At 48.8% G+C, this 25,494-nt stretch overlaps 1 long non-coding RNA gene across 1 annotated transcript; it reads left to right on the forward strand.

The window, feature by feature from the left end:
- The first annotated feature begins 2,201 nt into the window (after positions 1-2,201).
- On the forward strand, positions 2,202-4,165 carry LOC123057999 (uncharacterized). The gene is made up of 3 exons (XR_006427028.1): positions 2,202-2,426; positions 2,517-2,752; positions 3,814-4,165. It is a non-coding gene; the product is annotated as an uncharacterized lncRNA (long non-coding RNA).
- Positions 4,166-25,494: the final 21,329 nt, after the last annotated feature.

Genomic DNA, 25,494 nt, shown 5'->3' on the forward strand with positions numbered 1-25,494 from the left:
CTTTCCCTTTTCTCCTTTTTTCAGCACCCAACAATTGCTTCTTCTTAAGCAACATGGCAGGATAATGTCCTAAAATCATGAAGAAAAGAGGGTAAAAAGAATTAAGAATTTATACATCGGATGATTGGAACCCTAGACATACATAGATGGATAGTTGAATACGTACATACTAAATAAAAAATAAAATATACTGCTGAAATTGTCAAATTGGGATTTGGGGGGATGGATCAGGTCATCAGGAACATGGATGGATCATGGATACGTATATGTACCATTACTAACTCTGTGGATTGTGGTGTGCTCACGGGCTGAAGAAACTGGCGGATGGAATGGATCATGGATTACTTTGTTGACTCGTTGCAGACTTTGGGCTACCGGACTGCTGTGCGGCGCGCGCAGCGGCGAGCCGGCGACGGACGAGACGGGGAGGCGCCGAGCAACGGGCGGCAGGCAGGACGAAGAGATTAGAGACGAACTGTCCAGAATCCAGACGAAGGAAAAAAGAGGTGCCGAGTAACGCTTCGTAATCGATCGCATGGGCCTTGCGCCCTAGCCCATCTCGTTTTTTTACCTAGTTTTTGCTGGGTAATAGTATGTATATATACTACATCATGGGCCCCCCTCCCGCTTGGGCCCTGGGTCGTCGCCCCAGCGGCCATACTCCAGGGCCGGCCCTGCTCCCCACTAGTGCAACTAACTGATGACCCCATAGAGTGTAGTAATGAGATTACTCAGGGGTAGACCTGGCCATCCTCCGGGCCGGGCCTGACCAAGCCCGAGGTAGAAAACTTAGGCCCAAGCCTGGCCCGGCTGTCGGGCCTACTTTTCATGCTCAAGCCTGGCCCGTCACAACAAAAAACACATCGGGCTTCGGGCATCTTTAGTAAATGGCAGAAACAGCGGGCCCAGGCCCGGCCCAACCTAGTCTTCAGGCTCAAAACCTAGGCCCGGGCCTGGCACGGGAGCAGCGTCAGACCGGGTCGGGCCGGGCTTTTTCGGGCCGAGCGGCCCATGGCCAGGACTATTCAGGGGCGCTACCAAATCCCTTTGGTGCTTTTGGGCGGCACAGTCAAGGCAACTTGTGAGCCTTAGGCTGTGCAACCAAGACAACTTCAACCTTTTGCCTTTTACCCTTTTCAGCGGGACGAGAAGATCCACACCGTCGATGCCCTTCGAACGCCGAGGCCATTCCTGTGCCTCGGCGGCTTTCGCACACTTGACTGCCTGTCACATCCCAGATTTTTCCCAAATATGGAATGTTTAAAAATCCACAAGGAAGTAAAACTTTTCTATAAATACTTGGGATTGCTTGCTATTTATCTAGAAATTGTCTAGGAATTCTTGACTTGTTTGAAAGTAGGACCTTGTATGTGTTATTTAGAGTTGGAAGAAATTCAATAAAACACTAAATAGTAAAATCCTAGCTTTCCGAAAGAAACCCTAAAGCCATCTCAAATCCAAAATGGAACCCTAATGGGGCAACCGTTGGAAATAAAATAAAATTCTCAAAACAAGTTGACAATACAAATAATAAAGAAATTGACAGAAAGTCAAATTTGAATAATAGAAAAAGAACTTAATTGGAAACAAAAATAATTCAAAAGAAACATTTTAAACAAGGCTTTGAAAATAAAATGGCAGAATTAATGATCAATAGGCCCTAAATAAATGTCTAACAATTTATAAATATTTCAGATTGAATTTAGAATAAGTTTTCCTTTTGAATAAAATTCAAATTCAAATCAGAAATGATTTTAGAAAGAAATAGAAGACAAAAGGGAAAATAAACATAAAGAAAAGAGCTAGGCGAGCCAGCCAGCCCAACTGGGCCAGCAGCAGCAGCCAGCTCAACCTGCCTAATAAGTCACTTAAGGGCCGAAGGTTGTCTAAGAAACAAACTTAAGGGTCGAAGGGGTATGCGTCTTTCAAATCTGAGCCGCACACTCCAGATCCGACGACTGACATCACACCACTCTCTCTCGTCCCTCTCTCTCTCTCTCTGTTGCTTCCATGCGGGACCCACCTGTTAGTTGCGTCTTTTTCAACCTCCATCCCGCACAACGCGCCCATGATCCGAGCACGCCGGACGCGTGCCCACGATCTCCATGTCTCCACACTCCCATGCACACCAGCCCCTGCGAGCTTGTCCTATAAATCCACCTCAAACCCCTCTCTCTTTTGCGCCAAAACCCGTCGGACATTGCTGCCGGGATGCTCCACCATGAACCCCCATCACCCGCCTCTGTTCCGACCACCGCGGCTCAATTCCGGCCAAACTTGAACCCCTCTGGACCAACATATACCACCAGTAGCCTCAACATCGTCGTGCGCTGCTCCTAGACATCCCCTGCACCACCGGAACCCCTGGAAGCCTGACTTCGTCCACACCCGGGCCTTGCCGCTGTGACTTCGTCAACTTCGGCCAGGTAAGCTCATGCCCGAGCCGCACACCTTTTTCATCATCTTTGCGGTGACCACACACGCCCCCCTGACCTCGTTGCATTGCCTGCCCATAGACGCACCAAATCGATGCCCATGTCTTCACCCGAGGAGAACCGCCACCAGTGCCAACTCCAGCGAACTCCAGAAGTTGCGTCCGTTGTCCCCGACGACCGACTAGAGCACCAGGAGCTTTACAACATCAAGACAAACCAAACCGTATAGTACATCGACTCTGCTGACCATGGCGCCCGATCTGTCAACCCCGAGAACGTCGCCGTTGTGCCTGTGTTCCGACGACCTAGCGCTGCTGGTGAGCTCCAGATGTAATCTCACTCGTCCATCTTAGATCTGACGACGCACGGGCATTCACTTAATAAGTGAAACAAAATATGTAGATCTTTGACGTCCATTGATCTTAAAATCCAACGACCACGACTTAATTCAACCCTGAATCAGTACCGGCCTATTTGGAGCTGCCATGTGTCCCTATTTTAATTTAAATTGATTAAACAAAATTAAGCATTGTTACTTTTACAATAATCCAATGAAGATGACCAAGAATCTGTTGACGCTTTAAAGTGTCCTTTAGAATGTCCTAGCATTTGAATTTGTGAAGCATCCGAGAAATCAGTCCCGGGTAGTGGGGTCAGTTGCATTTTTTTGATCAATTGGGGTCAGTTGCATTTTCATAGAGCCTATAGTTAGAAGACATGTGTTAGATGAATAACAAAGAAACCAAAAGAGCGAAAGATTACAAGATTTTACCCGTTGAGCATCTTTTATCATAGACTAGCAAACATGTATATGCGTTGCAATGGGAGAAATAAACTCTCATGCACCCCCAATGAGTTGCTACTTTTCCTCTATCGTAGATGGTGGTCACTTGTCCATCTATTTACGACAAACATGATAAGTCTCAAGACGGTGAGTTTGGTCATCACATTTTAGCATGGACAAATTGTACAATATAAACATGGCTAAGCCAAATTTATAACATGAGGTTTAAAAGAAACGAAGATCAGTCTCAAGGCGGTGAGTTTGGCCAGTTGCCAAGCTCCTCCACCATGCATGTTATGTTGCCAACAATTCAGCGCCAATATGTCCATGCACGTCACACGTCGCGCCCTCAAATCACTCTTCAAACACCCACACATGTAGGTTAATTACCACGCCTATTTATTCCTTCTTTTAATTTCAACTCCTTTCCAAGCCTATTTATTTAATCAAGGTCCTCTCTCTCTCCCATCTGCCCATCTAATCATAGAATTCCTAGCGAGCAATCTCATTTGATTAATAGGAACTTTTCTTCATCCAATTTAATTATCGGCATCTTTGTTTATTGATTCTCAAGCAGGCTCCTTGTTTTTGCAGGCAACTCACAGACGCATTTAAATTGGCGATAATTTGTATGGAGAGGCTAGGTGGGATTATCTAATTAGCCATGTCCTTTGTACTCTACATGGCTAATCTCAAGATTGAGTCCCTACACAACTACATTTTTTTGGCCCAGAATGCCTGTTCTTATGACTTGGCAACCACACATTTTTGGGCCAAGCTTGGAGCCTTTCTCTTAAAAAATTAGTACCACCACTAATAGAAAAAATTCTTAAAAAAATATAACATAGGTGAACGTACGTGTTTTCCTATATGATGCATTTTGCTTCAACTTGTCATGGAAACGGACATGAGAGAAGGAACGGACGAGTAACTGGGCCGACCCACTTTAGCCGTGAGTGAGCGATCGACAAAATCCGGTTTTGGCAACCTCATGGAAGATTCCAGAAGGTTCCTGAAGCGATAATTACTGCTTTTTCAGGTTGTTTCTTTTTCTCTTTTTTCCTTATTCATGTTTCTTTTTTCTTTTTCTTTTTTTCCTTTTTATTTTTTCTTTTCCCTCTTTTTCTCCTTTTGTTTCTTTTTTTACTTTCGCATTTTCTATTTCCCTTTTGTTTTCATGTTTTCCAGAATTTGTTAGTGACTTCTAAAAAATTCAAGAAATGTCTATTTATTTTAATAAATTGTTCAGACTTTGAAAAGTGTTCCCATTAAAAAAACACAAATTCAAAAAAAATTGCTTGTTTGTTCATGAATTTTGAAAAATTATGATTTTCTAAAATTGTTCAGAAGTTCAAAATTTGTTGCTTATTTTAATATTTTCAAAAATTCAAAAGACATTTGGGATTTCAAAAATCGTTCCATCTTTCAAAATAAATTCAGATAAACTAAATGTTCACCTTTTCCAAAATTTATTCAGAGATTCAAAATGTCCGCATTTTATAAAAAATGTTCATGTTTTTCAAAGAATGTTATTATTTCTTTACAAAATATGTTCAGAACTTAAAAAAATGGCTCATATTTTTTAAACTGTTTGATATATCAAAATTGGTTGTGTTTTGTCAAAAAATGGGCAGAATTTTAGAAGTTGTTCATAGTTTTGAAAATTTGTTTGTGTTTTTGATAAACATTTCATGTTTTTGAAAAACTGTTTTGGATTGTCAAAAATTGTCCGCATATTTTGCACTGTTTGAGATTTCAAAATTGTTCGTGTTTTGTCATAAAATGTTTGGATGACCAAAAGTTGTTCACGTTTCTAAAAAGTATTTTAATTTAATAATATTTGAGTTATTCAAAAATATACGGCATTTCAATTTGTTAACATTTTTTCAAGAAATGGTTCAAATATTATTTAAAAAATGCACTAAAAAATGAACACTGCTATGGATATTTGTATATTTTCCACTTTCTGCAGTTAGTAGCAGCCGTCGGCTTCGGTGCCAAGCAGCTCACCTCAATAGTGTGTGGTGGCAAGTTCAGATCCTCGCGAGGTCCCTCCTTTTCAGGCTTTGCAGAAGCAGACGCGCATACACTCCCCATGAACACACACGCGAACCCTATCCCTATGAGCACCTCCGAGAGACTGAGCCGACATATCATCTTGAGATTAACGAAGTCACCAAAGGGATATCGCTGTCCTCGACGCCCTGTTTCGCCCCCCTCTCCCGCGATGCCCCCGCGCGCGCGTCCGCCGACGTCTCTCTCTTCCCCCGGCGCTTCCTCCTCCTCGCCGTCGCCAGAGGGAGTCCGCTGGGCGAAGCCCGTGCAGCGGCGGGGTCTCTCCCTCCTTTCCCTGTTCGTGGTGGCGGTGGCGCGAGTTAGCTGCGCGGCGGCGAGGGGCGCAACGTCCAACAGGGCTCTCGGCGGCGGCTGGATTCGCCGACCGCTTGGCTGGGAGGCGGTGGTGCGTCGCGGCGGCGCTGGTGGCGGGGATTCGGTCAGGGGCGTCTCGATCCTGATCTGGATCTCGGTCTGTGATGCGGCGGCGCTGGTTTGCTGGTGGGGGTCCCGTCGGTGGGGGGTCGTCCAGTGGGGTAGTCGTGGCTGGGAGGGTTGGTGTCTTGCCCCTCCTCACCCGTGGGACGCGCCGGGCTAGAGTCTGCCGCTCGGCCGGTCGTGGTCCCGTCGCTGATTTGGGGCCCAGGTCGACTTTAGCTGGGTGGTTGGACAGGGACCGGTGGTCCTCTCGGGCCGCCACACGGTGCATTCATTCTTCCTCGACATGGTGGTCTCGTTGCAGGGCCTTGGGGAGGACAGCTTAGCGAAAGCTATGCAAGGCCTCGGTAGTTGCTGGCAACAATGACGTCTATGGACGGCATTCTCCTTCACGGAGGCGTTGCTTTTCGTCCGTCCTTCCCTGTCCATCCGTCATCCTCGGCGCGGCGGCGTCCTCCGGCCATGGCATCTTCTCCGATGGTGCTCATCTGAATTCGGTACCAAGGTTCCCCTAGGGGCTTCTCGTCGCCGGCAATTTACCCTGATGCGACCTTGGCCTATTTTAGACGGCAGTCGGCTTGGTGTGCGAGGTCATCCCAGGACCAGGGGTTGCTCGGATCGGTGTCATACGAGCAGGCTGCCAGCGATATTCTTTAGTCAAGTTGCATCGGGTGTGGTTTTCTGTGAAGTGATGCTCTCTCGGGTTGGTGGGTGGGGCGCCGGCGAATGCCGTGCTTGATCTTGTCAGGCCGCTGATACGTCTCCGTCGTATCTATAATTTTTGATTGTTCATGCTAATATTATACAACTTTCATATACTTTTGGCAACTTTTTATACTATTTTTGGGACTAACATATTGATCCAGTGCCCAGTGCCAGTTCCTGTTTGTTGCACGTTTTTTGTTTCGCAGAAAATCCATATCAAACAGAGTCCAAACGGGATAAAAACTGATGGAGATTTTTTTGGAATATTTATGATTTTTGGGAAGAAGAATCAACGCGAGACGATGCCCGAGGGGGCCACGAGGCAGGGGGCGTTCCCTGGGCCCTCATGGATACCCCGTAAGGCGGTTGGTGCCCTTCTTTCACCGCAAGAAAGCTAATATCCGGATAGAGATCGTGTCCAAAATTCAGCCCAATCGGAGTTACGGATCTCCGGGAATATAAGAAATAGTGAAAGGCCAGAATCTGTGAACGCAGAAACAGAGAGAGACAGAGAGACAGATCCAATCTCGGAGGGGCTCTCGCCCCTCCCATGCCATGGAAGCCAAGGACCAGAGGGGAAACCCTTCTCCCATCTAGGGAGAAGGTCAAGGAAGAAGAAGAAGAAGGGGGCTCTCTACCCCTCTCTCCCGATGGCGCCGGAACGCCGTCGGGGCCATCATCGTGTGACGGCGATCTACACCAACACCTCCGTCATCTTCACCAACATCTTCATCACCTTCCCCCATCTTATTCAGTGGTCCACTCTCCCGCAACCCGCTGTACCCTCTACTTGAACATGGTGCTTTATGCTTCATATTATTATCCAATGATGTGTTGCCATCCTATGATGTCTGAGTAGATTTTCGTTGTCCTATCGGTAATTGGTGAATTGCTATGATATTGGTTTAATTTGCTTGTGGTTATGTTGTTGTCCTTTGGTGCCCATCATATGGGCGCGCGCGTGGATCACACCACAGGGTTAGTTGTATGTTGATAGGACTATGTATTGAAGGGAAAGAGTGACAGAAGCTTCAACCTAGCATAGAAATTGATACATACGGGATTGAAGTGGGACCAATATATCTTAATGCTATGGTTGGGTTTTACCTTAATGAACGTTAGTAGTTGCGGATGCTTGCTAATAGTTCCAATCATAAGTGCATAGAATTCCAAGTCAGGGATGACATGCTAACAGTGGCCTCTCCCACATAAAACTTGCTATCGGTCTAGTAAAGTAGTCAATTGCTTAGGGACAATTTCGCAACTCCTACCACCAATTTTCCACACTCACTATACTAACTTTATTGCTTCTTTATCTAAACAGCCCCTAGTTTATATTTACGTGCTCTTTATATTCTTGCAAACGTATCCAACAACACCCACAAAGTACTTCTAGTTTTATACTTATTCTAGGTAAAGCGAACATCAAGTGTGCGTAGAGTTGTATCGGTGGTTGATAGAACTTGAGGGAATATTTGTTCTACCTTTAGCTCCACGTTGGGTTCGACACTCTTACTTATCAAAAGAGGCTACAATTGATCCCCTATACTTGTGGGTTATTAAGGGAGTCCTGGATTAGGGGGTATCCGGACAGCCGGATTATAACCTTTGGCCGGACTCTTAGACTATGAAGATACAAGATTGAAGACTTCATCCCGTGTCCGGATGGGACTCTCCTTGGCGTGGAAGGCAAGCTTGGCAGTACGGATATGTAGATCTCCTTCCTTGTAACCGACTCTGTGTAACCCTAGCCCCCTCCAATGTCTATATAAACCGAAGGGTTTAGTCCGTAGGACCAACAACAATCATACCATAGGCTAGCTTCTAGGGTTTAGCCTCTCTGATCTCGTGGTAGATCAACTCTTGTACTACCCATATCATCAATATTAATCAAGCAGGAGTAGGGTTTTACCTCCATCGAGAGGGCCCGAACCTGGGTAAAAACATCGTGTCCCTTGTCTCCTGTTACCATCCGCCTAGACGCACAGTTCGGGACCCCCTACCCGAGATCCGCCGGTTTTGACACCGACACTGGTGCTTTCATTGAGAGTTCCTCTGTGTCGTCGTCGTTAGGCTCGATGGCTCCTTCGATCATCGATAGCGATGCAGTCCAGGGTGAGAATTTTCTCCCCGGACAGATCTTCGTATTCGGCGGCTTTGCACTGCGGGCCAACTCGCTTGGCCATCTGGAGCAGATCGAGAGTTACGCCCCTGGCCATCAGGTCAGGTTTGGAAGCTTAAACTACACAGCCGACATATGCGGAGACTTGATCTTCGACGGATTCGAGCCCCAGCCGAGTGCGTCGCACTGTCATGATGGGCATGATTTAGTTCTGCCGCCAAACAGTGTTCAGGAGACCGCACCCGCAACCGCTCCGACCTTCAATTCGGAGTCAATTGCGCCTTCCGTGGGCGGGTGGTTAGACCCCGCCACGGAGGCTGCAGCCTCAATGGCGATCGAGCCGAACACCAGCCTTACCCTTCGCGAGGCCCGTGACTCCAAATTACCGAACTCTCCTCTGGACTCCGAACCGCCCGCGCCCCTGCCAATTGAATTCAATTGGGCGTCGATCATGGAGTTCACCGCCGCGGATATCTTTCAGCACTCGCCCTTTGGCGACATACTGAATTCACTAAGGTCTCTCTCCTTGTCAGGAGAGTCCTGGCCGGATTATGACCGGCAGGATTGGGATGCGGATGACGAAGAAATTCGACGCCCGCCCACCACCCACTTCGTAGCCACTGTCGATGATTTGACCGACATGCTCGACTTCGACTCCGGAGACATCGATGGTATGGACGACGATGTAGGAGACGAACAGGAACCATCGCCTACAGGGCACTGGACAACCACCTCATCATATGATATATATATATATATATATATATATATATGGTGGACACACCCAAAGAGGGCAATGGCAACGGAACAGCAGGGGATGACCCCTCCAAGAAGCAACCCAAGCGCCGGCGTCAGCGGCGCCGCTCTAAGTCTCGCCAAAGCAAAAACGGTGATACCGGCACAGGAGATAATAACACCCCGAACAGTGCCGAAGACAACTCCCTCCAGCAAGATTCAGCGCAGGAGGATGGAGAAGCTAGCTCTCCTGAGAGAGCGGCAGATAGAGAGGCAGAGGATGATAATTACATGCCTCCCTTCAAAGACGAAGCAAGCCTCGACGACGACGAATTTGTCGTGCCTGAGGATCCCGTCGAGCAAGAGCGCTTCAAGCGCCGGCTTATGGCCATGGCGAATAGCCTTAAGAAAAAGCAGCAGCAGCTTAGAGTTGATCAAGACCTGCTAGCTGACAGATGGACTGAAGTCCTTGCGGCCGAGGAATATGAACTCGAACGCCCCTCCAAGAGCTACCCAAAGCGCAGGTTGCTACCCCGATTAGAGGAGGAAACATTAAAACCTACATCTTCAGCGTATGACGCGGCTGATCGGCCACCTCGTGGCCGCGACAGAGAGGCTTCTCGGCCCACAGCTCAAGCCGCACCTTGGCGTCACTCAAAAAATACCAAGGCACAGGGAAATGCGCTAGATCTGCGAGATATATTGGAGGACAAAGAAAAGCAAGCAAGATCGATCTACGGATCGCGAGGGCGCCCCACCACACGAGACGATAACCGTCACGCCGGATACAGTAAAAGTAAATCCGGCCGGGCCGAACACAGCAGACAAAACTCATTCGAGTTGCGTCGTGATATAGCCCAGTACAGAGGCGCCGCACACCCGCTATGCTTCACAGATGAAGTAATGGATCGTCAAATCCCAGAAGGTTTCAAACCCATGAATATCGAATCATACGATGGTACGACAAATCCCGCGGTATGGATTGAGGACTATCTCCTTCATATCCACATGGCCCGTGGCGATGATCTACTCGCCATCAAATACCTCCCACTCAAGCTTAAAGGACTAGCTCGGCATTGGCTCAACATCTTGCCAGTAGAATCCATTGGTTGTTGGGAAGATCTGGAAGCCCCATTCCTCGACAACTTCCAGGGCACTTATGTGCGACCACCGGATGCTGATGACTTGAGCCACATAATTCAACAGCCAGAGGAATCGGCCAGGCAATTCTGGACACGGTTCCTAACCAAGAAAAATCAAATCGTCGACTGTCCGGATGCAGAGGCCCTAGCAGCTTTCAAGCATAACATCCGCGATGAGTGGCTTGCCCGGCACCTTGGCCAGGAAAAGCCGAAATCTATGGCAGCCCTCACGACACTCATGACCCGCTTTTGCGCGGGAGAAGACAGCTGGCTGGCTCGCAACAATAACATATCAAAGAGCCCTGATACTTCGGATACCAAGGACAGCAATGGCAGGTCACGTCGCAACAAACACAAGCGCCGCATTAACAGCGACAATACTGAGGATACGACGGTTAATGCCGGATTCAGAGGCTCTAAGCCCGGTCAGCTGAAAAAGCCATTCAAAAGAAGCACTCCGGGCCCGTCCAGTTTGGACCGTATACTCGATCGCTTGTGCCAAATACATGGCACCCCCGACAAGCCAGCCAACCACACCAACAGGGATTGTTGGGTGTTCAAGCAGGCCGGCAAGTTAAATGCTGAAAACAAAGACAAGGGGCTACATAGCGATGACGAGGAGGAGCCGAGACCGCCAAACACCGGAGGACAGAAGAGGTTCCCCCCACAAGTGCGGACAGTGAACATGATATACGCAACCCACATCCCCAAGAGGAAGCGGAAGTGTGCGCTAAGAGACGTATACGCGTTGGAGCCAGTCGCCCCAAAGTTCAACCCATGGTCCTCCTGTCCAATTACTTTCGATCACAGGGACCATCCCACTAGCATCCGTCATGGCGGATTTGCCGCATTGGTCTTAGACCCAATCATCGATGGATTTCACCTCACTCGAGTCCTTATGGACGGCGGCAGCAGCCTGAACCTGCTTTATCAGGACACAATGCGCAAAATGGGTATGGATCCCTCAAGGATTAAACCCACAAAAACGACCTTTAAAGGCGTCATACCAGGTGTAGAGGCCCATTACACAGGCTCAGTCACACTAGAAGTGGTCTTCGGATCCCCGGATAATTTCTGAAGCGAGGAATTAATCTTTGACATAGTCCAGTTCCGCAGTGGCTATCATGCACTGCTTGGGAGAACCGCATTCACAAAATTCAATGCGGTGCCGCACTACGCATACCTCAAGCTCAAGATGCCAGGACCTCGGGGGGTCATCACAGTCAATGGAAACACAGAACGCTCCCTCCGAATGGAGGAGCACACTGCGGCCCTCGCAGCAGAAGCACAAAGCAGCCTCTCAAGGCAATTCTCCAGTCCGGCGATCAAACGTCTGGACGCCGTTAAGCGCGCTCGGAGTAATCTGCAACAAGACCGCCTGGCACGTTTCGAGCAAGCGTAGCAATACGGCCCCAACCCCAGCCCCAGCCAAACGGCGAAATCCGTGCCACGTGTACATAATTACGCTCTGAAAATACCATGGGCATAGGGGGAGGGGCACGACCACGGAACGCCCCAAAACGCGGCTCAACCGCACTAGGGACTTCCCACTTTCTTATTTTTTCTCTCTTTCAGGACCTTACTCTCCGGAAGCCCTGTTCGGCAGTATAATCGCCGAACACACGATACAACAACCCGGGAGGCAGAAAAGCTACGTCACACCATGGAACTCCTAGGTGGTCTCTATAACGAGCAAAATACCTGCTTTAAATACCATTCTGCAGCTTGCCCCCGGAGGGGACATGTCAAATAGTCACATTTTTTTTCTTATCACACTACTTGTATCGTCCTGCTTTAATGCACCTTTTCGAATAAACAATGCATAGCTTCAGTCTATAATTTCATTCTCTATTCCTTCCCTTTTTATGTATATATGTTCATTCATGACATTTAGCACCCATACACTTTGGTACGGCCAATACGCCAGGGGCTTAAGCACCCCATAATACGGCGTGAGAAGTCCGAACACTTTCACAAGTGCGGCACCCCGAACTTATAGCATTATATGCATCAGCTCTGAATCATGTCTTGGGTCAATAGTTGGGTTTGCCCGGCTCCCATGTTTTGGTACCTTACGTTCCGTTATATCGGCTAAGGTAGCGCTGTGAGAACTATTGCGATTGTGCCCCGGTTCAGCTGGGCTAAGCACCTCAGTAGAGAAAGCTAAAACTGACTGTCATGATAGGGCGAGAGCTGGTCGCTGTTCGAGAGGTTTCGAGTCCTTAAAGACTTATGCCTCTTAGAGCGAGGAGTCGGCTTTGTCCGGCCTAAGGCGTGTATAGCGCCCCGAACTCGGTCTTCCAAACACTAGGGGCTTCGCCGAAATTTAAAATTATAGAATTCTCTGGCTAAGTGAGAGTGATAACACACAATAGTCCGATTGCCTTGTTCGCCGTGCTGAGCACCTCCCTCGAAGGACCCAAGAATGGGAAAAAGAGTGCTCAGGTTTATCCCCGAACACCCCAGCACTCGTGGCATGGGGGCAGAAGCCGACGACTCTCCATCTCTCGGATTTAATAAACGGCCGCATAGAAGGTAATATTTTAAATTAAAACAAGCGTTGCATAGCGCATATGAACAAGTTTTTAGCGCACAGGATCACACGAGCGTGCTTACTCAAATATTACATCTTTGGAACATTCATCCGCCACAAGGCGGGCACCCTTCAGGATGCCCTCATAGTACATTTCAGGGTGGCGACACTCCTTGCCCTTCGGTGGCCCATCCTTCACCAGCTTCTCAGCGTCCATCTTGCCCCAGTGTACTTTAACACGGGCAAGCGCCCTGCAGGCGCCCTCGATGCACACCAGGCTTCAATGACGACGAGTCCGGCGCGCAAGTTGTCTTCGACATTCCAAGGCGGGTTCCTCCTCCGAATACTTCATAGAAGATTTTGAACACAAGGATAGTGTCCGGCTCTGCAAAACAAGTTCCACATACCACCGTAGAGAGAATAGCATTTACACAAATCTAATTTGCTGACGTATTCCGTAGCGTGACATCACACCACAACCAAGCCTTTATTCAAATCATTTTTACTGTCCCACCTTAGCGCGTTTTGCGAGGCGGTTTCCTTGGCACATCTTGTCGAAGCAGAGATCGTGTCCCCTTATTTCGGGATTCTCATCAATACGGCGTGGGTAACCCAACCGTGCCATTGATTACGGCGCTCGGGGGATAAGCGAGTTTTACCAGGCTGGTGGGGACGCATAGTTCCGTCCGCCCATATAAGGGGATAAGGATCCACCTTTTCATCCACGCATTCTTCCTCCTTTGCCCATCCATTTTCGCACAGTCGAGCTCCAGCGCCCAAGTACGCATTCCCCACCTCAACCTTCTCCAACCATGTCCGGAGCGGGAGGCAAGTGGATGGTCTCCTCCGTCACGGAGGGACACATCAAGAAGATGAGGAGAGCCGGATACTTGTCTGACGACATCGCGCACCATCTCCCAGACGAGGGGCAGCTCATCCCCACCCCCAGGCCCCATGAGAGGGTGGTGTTCCTCGCCCATTTCCTCTGCGGACTAGGCTTACCTCTCCACCCATTCGTCCGGGGGCTCATGTTCTATACGGCCTGGACTTCCACGATCTGGCCCCGAACTTCATCCTCAATATCTCGGCGTTTATCGTCGTGTGCGAGGCCTTCCTCTGCATCCAGCCCCACTTCAGCTTATGGCTGAAGACCTTTAATGTCAAGCCGAATGTAGTGGGCGGTCGCCAGGCGGAGTGCAGAGGCGCCATGGTGGGCAAGATGCCCAACGTCCTATGGCTTGAGGGCTCCTTCATGGAGACCATAAAGGGGTGGCAATCGGGGTGGTTCTACATCACCAAGCTGCGTGACCCTAAATGGGTCGCCGCTCCCGAGTTCCGATCCGGAATCCCTACGCGGCTTACCTCCTGGAAAGAGAAAGGCCTGCCGTGGGGTAGTTCGGAGGAGCTGACCGGACTCCAAACATGCGTCCAAAACCTGGTGAGCAAGAAGCTCAAACTCGTCAACGTAGTCCAGGTCATGCTCATCCGCCGGATCCTCCCGTGCCAACAACGGGCTTTCAGCGTGTGGGAGTTCGACCCGACCCAACACTGAACTCTGAGCAGGCTCTTCGACACAACATACGAAGATGCCTGGAAGGTGCTATTCAAGGGCGCCGAGGCTCCCGCTTCCGCCACCGAGGATCGCGGATTCTGCACGCAGCGTCAAGCCAACGCGGTAAGCTGTTTACCTCTTACAGGATATTTGTCTTTCATAGTTTGACTCTATGCGGGGTCTAAGCCCCCATGCCTTTGACAGGACTGGCAGAGGACGGCCGGACAAATCAACTGTCTGGCTCCTTTGCCCGAAGACCCAGCAGATGCCCGCTTGGCGGGGCTGCTGGCTCTGGCACCTTACGTGGTGCCGGAGAAGAAGGCCAAGAAGAAGGCCGCGGGAACCCGGAAGAGTTCCCGGCGCCCGGTGGAGTCGTACTCATCGTCCGATGACTCCGAGGCACACTCCTCCCATGAAGATGAGGAGGAGGAAAGAGAGGTTTATTCCCCAGCAGGGGGAGAAAAGAAAAGGAAGGCCGCCCCAACTATGGAGGCCGGAGGGTCCAAGAAGGGGAGGACCCTTCCTCCGGACTACACCACCAACGCCGACGACGGCGAAGAGGAGTGGCCGCTCAGGGCCAAGCCCCTGGCGAAACCGTAAGTATCCGAACACCAGAGTGACTCGTGGCGTTCCTTTATTGCACAACTTCCCCTGACGCCGAATATAATTATGCAGTCCGCCCTGGGCCCGAGTCGACATATCGTCGAGCAGATCCCTGGATTCGTCCGATGTGAATAGTTTTTCACTTCCGACCGCTACCTCCCCTCGTACTACGGACGACGCCGAGGTGGTGTCCCAAAAGGTTCCAAGCCAAGGGGAGGTGGTTCTGGAGGCGCCCCAAGGCGACCTCCCGGACTGCAGGCTCAAAGGGAGCAAAGCCCCCACGGGCTCTGAGTCCGGACTTGGGCCGGACACCGCGCCGGAACCTTCAGCGATTCCGTACTCCGGCAGGCGGCCCCCTACTAAGAAGGGCAAGCCTACTGCGCCGGTGGCCTCCGCCCAACCGGAGGCACCTGATAACTTGATGGAGGTGCTTAACGACGCCTCCATCGACGAGGAGCACCGCACTATTATGAGTGCGGTGATCCAGAAGGTTTAGTCCACCAAGAGCGGGCTGACTGAAGCCTGTGCCAGCCTGTTAACAGGCTTTGAGGTATGTAGATAATATATGAAAATATTACCGCATAGACAGTAGCCCCTGATGCTCTGTTTGGCGTTCACAAGGAAAAGCCGAATAGAGGATCTAATAGTATTCGCAAGAGTCTAACATAATTATGTCGATATGCGTATGCAAGCTTCGCTGCTGGCCTCTGCCGCACTGACTGCGGAGGTGGACACGCTGAAGTAGAACCTCGAGTGGTCCGAGCAAGAGCTCGGCCTTGCCAAGAAGCAGCTCGAGGAGAGCCAAGGTACGTAATGCCTTGTGTAAGTATATAAAAGATGCAGTTGCAAAAAATGACAGGATCGTTATTGGTATCTTAGGGGCCACGACTGAGGTGGCGACCCTAAAGCAAGCGCTTTCCGAGGCCGAAAAGAAGGCGGCCACGGAGCGCACTGAGCGGGAGAAACATGAGGCGCGAGTTGGCGAGGTACAGCAAGAGCTCCAGGCTCTCGTGAAAAAACACGAGAGTTTGGAGCTTGACTCAAATATGCGAGAGTCCGAGCTCGCAACGGCCCTCGAAAGCGCCAAGTCTGCCAAGGCCGAAGCCCAGAAAGCCCTCCAGGAAGTTGAGACGATGAAGAAGATAGCGGCGGGCAAGGCATTATTTATGCAAAGCAAGCACGTGAAAGTGAATTACTTGTTACTTACCCGAGTCCGGAGCTCTCCAGGAGCATTCGTAGATTTGCCCCATAGTGTGTCAGATGCCGCCGCCTTCTATCGGGCCGAAGAGGGGAGTTCGACGGAGAAGGTGTTCTGGTCTTAGTATGCTGAGGCCGGACACCCTGTGCCCTTGAGCGACCAGCTGAAGCAGCTGGTCAAGCTCCATAAGGTGTCCGAGCAGGCCATGAAGGGTCTCATAGTGCGGCCGTGGCCTGGAGAGGCCATGCCTGGGAGCTACTTCGGGCTGGTGAGGCGGCTGGTGGATGCATGTCCACGACTTGAAGTCATCAAGCGCTCCATCTGCATCGAGGGTGCCCGTAGGGCGCTTGCCCGTGCTAAAGTGCACTGGGGCAAGATGGATGTTGAGAAGCTTGTGAAGGCCACCGCAGGGCAAGGAGCATCGCCACCCCGAGATGTATTATGAGGGCATCCTGAAGGGTGCCCGCCTTGTGGCAGATGAATGTTCCAAGGATGTAATATTTCAGTAAACTTGTTTGTTTTATCCTGTGCGCTAAAAACTTGTTCATATGCGCTATGCAACGCTTGTTTTAATTTAAAATATTACCTTCTATGCGGCCGTTTATTAAATCCGAGAGATGGAGAGTCGTCGGCTTCTACCCCCATGCCACTAGTGCTGGGGTGTTCGGGGATAAACCTGAGCACTCTTTTTCCCATTCTTGGGTCCTTCGAGGGAGGTGCTCAGCACGGCGAACAAGGCAATCGGACTATTGTGTGTTATCACTCTCACTTAGCCAGAGAATTCTATAATTTTAAATTTCGGCGAAGCCCCTAGTGTTTGGAAGACCGAGTTCGGGGCGCTATACATGCCTTAGGCCGGACAAAGCCGACTCCTCGCTCTAAGAGGCATAAGTCTTTAAGGACTCGAAACCTCTCGAACAGCGACCAGCTCTCGCCCTATCATGACAGTCAGTTTTAGCTTTCTCTACTGAGGTGCTTAGCCCAGCTGAACCGGGGCACAATCGCAATAGTTCTCCCAGCGCTACCTTAGCCGATATAACGGAACGTAAGGTACCAAAACATGGGAGCCGGGCAAACCCAACTATTGACCCAAGACATGATTCGGAGCTGATGCATATAATGCTATAAGTTCGGGGTGCCGCACTTGTGAAAGTGTTCGGACTTCTCACGCCGTATTATGGGGTGCTTAAGCCCCTGGCGTATTGGCCGTACCAAAGTGTATGGGTGCTAAATGTCATGAATGAACATATATACATAAAAAGGGAAGGAATAGAGAATGCAATTATAGACTGAAGTTATGCATTGTTTATTCGAAAAGGTGCATTAAAGCAGGACGATACAAGTAGTTGGCTCCGAGCTAAGGGTCAGAGCGGATAAGGGTGCGGCCTCCAGGGCACTATTCGGCGGCAGAGTTAAGTCATGCCCATCGTGACACTGCGGCGCGCTCGGCTGTGGCTCGAATCCGTCGAAGATCAAGTCTCCGCGGATGTCGGCCGTGTAATTTAAACTTCCAAATCTGACCTGATGGCCAGGGGCGTAGCTTTCAATCTGCTCCAGATGGCCAAGCGAATTAGCCCGTAGTGCAAAGCCGTCGAATACGAAGATCTGTCCGGGGAGAAAAGTCTCACCCTGGACCGCGTCGTTGTTGATGACCGGAGGAGCCATCGGGCCTAAAGATGACGACACAGAGGAACTCTCAATGAAAGCACCAATGTCGGTGTCAAAACCGGCGGATCTCGGGTAGGGGGTCCCGAACTGTGCGTCTAGGCAGATGGTAACAGGAGACAAGGGACACAATGTTTTTACCCAGGTTCGGGCCCTCTTGATGGAGGTAAAACCCTACTCCTGCTTGATTAATATTGATGATATGGGTAGTACAAGAGTAGATCTACCACGAGATTAGAGAGGCTAAACCCTAGAAGCTAGCCTATGGTATGATTGTTGTTCTTCTACGGACTAAACCCTCCAGTTTATATAGACACCGGAGGGGGCTAGGGTTATACAGAGTCGGTTACAATGGGAGGAGATCTACATATCCGTATTGCCAAGCTTGCCTTCCACGCCAAGGAAAGTCCCATCCGGACATGGGACGAAGTCTTCAATCTTGTGTCTTCATAGTCCAAGAGTCCGGCCAAAGGTTATAGTCCGGCTATCTGGACACCCCCTAATCCAGGACTCCCTCACCCTTCATGGCCTGTTCGGCCGCCTTATGGAGCTTGACCAATTGCTTCAGCTGGTCGCTTAAGGGCACTGGGTGTTCGGCCTCAGTATACTGAGACCAGAACACCTTCTCCGTCGAGCTCCCCTCCTCGGCTCGGTAGTGCTTTGCAGCATCCGACACATTGCGGGCCAAATCTGCGAATGCTCCTGGAGCTCCTGGAGAGCTCCGGACTCGGGTAAGTAACAAGTAATTTACTTTCACATGCTTGCTTTGCATAATGAATGCCTTACCCGCCGCTATCTTCGTCATCGCCTCAATTTCCTGGAGGGCCTTCTGGGCTTCGGCCTTAGCATGCTTGGCGCTCTCAAGGGCCGAGGCAAGCTCGGACTCTCACGTCTTCGAGTCGAGCTCCAAACTCTCATGCTTTTTCACGAGAGCCTGGAGCTCTTGCTGCACCTCAGCAACCCACGCCTCTTGCTTCCCCCGCTCGGTGCGCTCCGTGGCCACTTTGTGTTCGGCCTCGGACAGTGCTTGCTTCAGGGTCGCCACCTCGATCGTGGCCCCTGGCACATTAATAACAATCCTATCATTTTTGCAACTGCATCTTTTTTATATATATATATATATATATATACATACACACACATATAGACAAGGCATTACTTACCTTGGTTCTCCTCGAGCTGCTTCTTGGCAAGGCCGAGCTCTTTCTCGGACCGCTCGAGGTTCTGCTTCAGCGGATCATCCTCCGCAATTAGTGCGGCAGAGGTCAGCAGAGAAGCCTGCATACGCATATCGACATACTGATATTAGACTCCTGTGAATATTATTTTGATCCTCTATTCGGCTTTTCTTTACGGACGCTAAACAGAGCATCTGGGGCTACTGTCTATGCGGTAAGATTTTCATATATTTTAAATACGTACCTCAAAGCCTGTTAGAAGGCTGGCACATGCTTCAGTCAGTCCGCTCTTGGCGGACTGAACCTTCTGGATCACCGCACTCATAATAGTGCGGTGCTCCTCGTCGATGGAGGCGCCGTTAAGCACCTCCAGGAAATTATCCGGTGCCTCCAGTTAGACGGAGGTCACCGGCACGGTAGGCTTGCCCCTCTTAGTTGGGGCCGCCTGCCGGAGTCCGGAACCACTGGAGGTTCCGGTGCGGTATTCGACCCAGGTCCAAACTTGGAGCCCTTGGGAGCCTTGCTCCCTTTGCGCCTGTAGTCCGGAAGGTTGCCTTGTGGCGCCTCCAGAACTACCTCCCCTCGGCTTGGTGCACTTTGAGACAACACCTCGGCATTGTCCGTAGGGCGAGGGGTGGAGGCGGTCGGAAGTGATCCTCCGCTGCTCATGGCCGACGGGTCCAAAGAACCGCTCGACGAGGATACGTTGATACGGGCCCAGGACGGACTGCATAACCGTGTCCGGCGTTAGAAGAAGTTGTGCAATTAAACGGTGCCACGAGTTACTCTGGTGTCCGAATACTTACGATCTCGCCAGGGGCTTGGCCCTGGGTGGCCACTCGTCTTCGCTGTCGGCGGCGGTGGCGGAGTAGTCCGGAGGGAGAGTCCTTCCCCTCTTCGACCCTCCGGCCTCCCCAGTTGGGGTGGCCTTCCTCTTCTTATCTTCCCCGGCTGGAGGGGAAGAACCTTTATCTGCCTCCTCCTCGTTTGCACGGGAGGAGTGTGTCTCGGAGTCATCGGACGATGAGTCTGATAACACCTGGCGCCAGGAACTCTTTCGGGTTCCCGTAGCCTTCTTCTTGACCTTTTTCTCCAGCACCTCATAAGGAGTCGAAGTAAGCATCTCCATCAGGAGAGCGTCCGCAAGGTCTTCGGGCAGGGGGCTGGACTATCAATCTGCCCCGATGTCTCCACCCATTCCTGTTAAAGGCATGGAAGCTCAGATCCCGCACATAGTTAAACTATGAAAAATGAATACCCTATAAAGAGATAAAATAGCTTACCGTGCTAGCTTGGCGCTTCGCGCTGAATCCGCGATGCTCGGTAAGGGGAGGGGGAACCTCGACGCCCTTAAATAGCACCTTCCAAGCATCCTCGTGTGTTGTGTCGAAGAGCTCGCTCAGAGTTTGGTGCTGGGCCGGGTCGAACTCCCACAAGTTGAACGCCTGTTGTTGACACGGGAGGATCTAGCGGATGAGCATGACCTGGACTATGTTGACAAGCTTGAGCTTCTTGTTCACCATGTTCTGGATACAGATTTGGAGTCCGGTTAGCTCTCCCGGACTACCCCAGGGCAGGCCCTTCTCTTTCCAGGAGGTGAGCCGCGTGGGGATTCCGGATCGGAACTCGGGGGCCGCTGCCCATTTGGGGTCACGCGGTTCGGTGATGTAGAACCACCCCGATTGCCACCCCTTTATGGTCTCCACGTAGGAGCCCTCGAGCCATGTGACGTTGGGCATCTTGCCCACCATGGCGTCTCCGCACTCCGCCTGCTGGCCGCCCACCACCTTCGGTTTAACATTGAAGGTCTTCAGCCATATGCCGAAGTGGGGCTTGATGCGGAGGAAGGCCTCACACACGAGGATAAACGCCGAGATGTTGAGGATGAAGTTCGGGGCCAGATCGTGGAAGTCCAGGCCGTAGTAGAACATGAGTCTCAGACGAATGAGTGGAGAGGGAATCCCAGTCCGCAGAGGAAATGGGTAAGGAACACTACCCTCTCGTGGGGCCTAGGGGTGGGGATGAGCTGCCCCGCATCTAGGAGCCGGTGTGCGATATCATCGGACACATATCCGGCTCCCCTCAGCCTCTTGATGTGTCCCTCCGTAACGAAGGAAACCATCCACTTGCCTCCCGCTCCAGACATGGTTGGAGAAGGTTGAGGAAGAAAATGTGGACTTGGGCGCTGGAGCTCGAGTGTGCGAGAATGGATGAGCAAAGGAGGATGAAGGCATGGATGGAAAAAGGTGAATCCTTATCCCTTTATATGGGCGGACGAAACTATGCATCCCCACCAGCCTGGTAAAACTCTCTTATCCCCCAAGCGCCGTAATTGATGGCGTTGTTGGGTTACCCATGTCCGTATTGATGAGAATCCCGCAATGAGGGGACACGATCTCTGCTTCGACAAGACGTGCCAAGGAAACCGCCTTGCAAAATGTGCTGAGGTTGGCTGTAAAAAAAACGATTCGCATAAGGGCTTGGCTATGGTGTGATGTCACATTACGGGATACGTCAGCAGATTAGATTTGTGAAAATATTATTCTCTCTACGATGGTACGTGGAACTTGTTTTGCAGAGCCAAACACGATCCTCGTGTTCAAAATCTTTTATGAAGTATTCGGAGGAGGAACCCGCCTTGCAATGCCGAAGACAATCTGCGCGCCGGACTCATCGTCATTGAAGCCTGGTTCAGGGGCTACTGAGGGAGTCCTGAATTAGGGGGTATCCGGACAGCCGGATTATAACCTTTGGCCGGACTCTTAGACTATGAAGATACAAGATTGAAGACTTCGTCCCGTGTCTGGATGGGACTCTCCTTGGCGTGGAAAGCAAGCTTGGCAGTACGGATATGTAGATCTCCTTCCTTGTAACCGACTCTGTGTAACCCAAGCCCCCTCCGGTGTCTATATAAACCAGAGGGTTTAGTCCGTAGGACCAACAACAATCATACCATAGGCTAGCTTCTAGGGTTTAGCCTCTCTGATCTCGTGGTAGATCAACTCTTGTACTACCCATATCATCAATATTAATCAAGCAGGAGTAGGGTTTTACCTCCGTCGAGAGGGCCCGAACCTGGGTAAAAACATCGTGTCCCTTGTCTCATGTTACCATCCGCCTAGATGCACAGTTCGGGACCCCCTACCCGAGATCCGCCGGTTTTGACACCGACAGTTATCAAGACCTTTCTCTGGCGCCGTTGCCGGGGAGTTTTAGCGTGGGGTGAATATTCTCGTGTGTGTGCTTGTTTGCTTTATCACTAAGTACTTTTTATTTTCTGTTCTAAGTTGTTCTCTATCTTTAGTTATGGATATGGAACACGAAATACCAAAAAAAATTAGGTGTACTTGCTACTCATGGAGATGGGGAACCTCCTAAAACCCTCGATGCTCATTATGTGAAAGATATTATGTACTACTTTGATAATCCTAAGAAAACCCCATTCAACTTTATAATGGGAGACACGTTGGATCAACGTGAATACTTTAGGGATTATCGCTTGACACAAAAAGGGAAACTATTATGGGATCAAATTTATATGTTGCGTTGGTATGCTCGGCAACTATGTTTGAGATATGATTATACTTGTTGCTCTAGGATGAATGCTCCACATCTTCCCTTTTCATGCAAATTTAGTGATAATGAAACCTTAGCTTCTTATGCTAATGGTATATATGATTATTATGATGTGGAACGAATAGAAGAATTCGTTGCTTTTATGGGTGCTTATGAAATTGAATCTTTGTTTAAAGAGTGTGAAAATCTTTATGATGCTGTTTACAGACCTGGAAATTTTGCTATACTTAAATATTGTTATGAGAATTATGAATACAATTCCGATATTGATGCATTTGTTGAGAAAGTCTCCGCTGTCCAAGAAGAGACTAATATTTTGCAGGAAATTATGGAAGAAGAAATTACTGAAACTGTGAGCGCATTAGATGAAAAAGATGAGGAGGAGAGCGAAGAACAAAAGGAGGAGGAGCGGATTGATCCCACCTTCTAATGAGAGTAACTCTTCAACTCATACATTGTTTAATTTCCCTTCGTGCTTACTGAAGGATGATTGCTATGATAATCGTTATGATCCCGTTGGTTCTTTTGAAATATCCCTTTTTGATGATGCTTGCTATGCTTATGGCAAAGATGCCAATATGAATTATGCTTATGGAGATGAACTTGCTATAGTTCCTTATGTTAAACATGAAATTGTTGCTATTGCACCCACACATGATAGTACTATTAAATTTTTGAATTCTCCCGACTACACTATATCGGAGAAGTTTGCCCTTATTAAGGATTATATTGATGGGTTGCATTTTACTACTACACATGATGATTTTGACAGATATAATATGCATGTGCTTTCTGCTCCTACTTGCAATTATTATGAGAGAGGGACTACATCTTCGCATCTCCATGTTTCCAACACGATAAAATTACAACAAACTGTTTATACTATACATTGGCATTTACTATGTGTGCATGAATTGTTCTTTTATGACATGCCGATGCATAGGAAGAGAGTTATACTTCGTCATTGCTTAATATATGTTGCTTTGTGCTCACTACTAAATTACAAATCATTGTTAATTAAAATTGGCTTTGATATACCTTGGGATCCGGGTGGATCCATTACTTGAGCACTATATGCCTAGCTTAATGTCTTTAAAGAAAGCGCTGCCAGGGAGACAACCCGAAAGTTTTAGAGAGTCATTTATTTCTGTTGAGTGCTTTTATAAAGTTTAAAAACAAAAAAAATAAAGAGGGGAACCCAAAACTTTTCAAAAAGGAAAGTGAAAGTGAAAGAGACAAGCATTGTTGAAGTGGGGGAGCTCCTTGAACTTTGTTCATGCTCACGGAAACTTTGTGAATCTTAATTACAGAAACTTTTCAAAAAAAAATTATCCCCTTGTACAATTCTATTGTATTATAAAAATAATGTGCCAAGGTTTTCCTTTAGGATGTTTACAATGCTTGTTGGTTTGTGCGGTGCAGGACAGAAACTTTGGTTGTAGTGCGCGATTTTACATTTTTTACTGGAACACCAAACGGTTCTGAAACTTTTTGCACTGTCTTTCTATACAAATTGTTTATTTTTATTATTTTTTCAGAACTTTTGGAGTACCATAGGTATGGTGAATGTTCAGATTACTACAGACTGCCCTGTTTAAGACATATTATGTTTCTGATGCATTGTTTACTTGTTTTGATGAAACTATCGATTTATATCAGTGGATTAAGCCATGGAAAAGTTATATTACAGTAGCTAAAATGCAATAACAAAATATTAATTGGTTTGCAACAGTACTTAGAGTAGTGATTTGCTTTATTATACTAACAGATCTTACCGAGCTTTCTGTTGAGTTTTGTCTGGATGAAGTGTTCGAAGATCGAGGAGGTCTCGATATGAGGAGAAGGAGGAGAGGCAAGAACTCAATCTTGGGGATGCCCAAGGCACCCCAAGTAAATATTCAAGGATACTCAAGCATCTAAGCTTGGGGATGCCCCGGAAGGCATCCCATCTTTCTTCAACAAGTATCGGTATGTTTTCGGATTCGTTTCGTTCATGCGATATGTGCAAATCTTGGAGCATCTTTTGCATTTAGTTTTCACTTTTCTTTTATGCACCATGCTGGTATGAGATATTCCATGGTTGATTTATAGAATGCTCATTGCACATCACTTATATCTTTTGAGTATGGCCTTATAGAATGCTTCGTGTGCTTCACTTATATCATTTGAAGTTTGGATTGCCTGTTTCTCCTCACATAGAAAACCACCATTTGTAGAATGCTCTTTTGCTTCACTTATATTTGTTATAGTGTGGGCATATCTTTTGTAGAAAGAATTAAACTCTCTTGCTTCACTTATATCTATTTAGAGAGATGACAGGAGTTGGTCATTCACATGGTTAGTCATAAAATCCTACATAAAACTTGTAGATCATTGAATATGATATGTTTGATTCCTTGCAATAGTTTTGCGATATAAAGGTGGTGATATTAGAGTAATTCTAGTGAGTAATTGTGGATTAGTAGAAATACTTGTGTTGAGGTTTGTGATTCCCGTAGCATGCACGTATGGTGAACCGTTATGTAACGAAGTTGGAGCATGAGATATTTTTTGATTGCCATCCTTTGTGTGGAGGTCGGGGGCGCGCGATGGTTAACTCCTACCAACCTCCCCCTAGGAGTATGCATGTAGTACTTTGTTTCGATGGCTAATAAATTTTTGCAATAAGTATGTGAGTTCTTTATGAATAATGTTGAGTCCATGGATTATACGCACTCTCACCCTTCCATCATTGCTAGCCTCTTCGGTACCGTGCATTGCCCTTTCTCACCTC

Source organism: Triticum aestivum, chromosome 3A (genome assembly GCF_018294505.1).
Source record: "Triticum aestivum cultivar Chinese Spring chromosome 3A, IWGSC CS RefSeq v2.1, whole genome shotgun sequence".
NCBI classification, from domain to species: Eukaryota; Viridiplantae; Streptophyta; class Magnoliopsida; order Poales; family Poaceae; genus Triticum; species Triticum aestivum.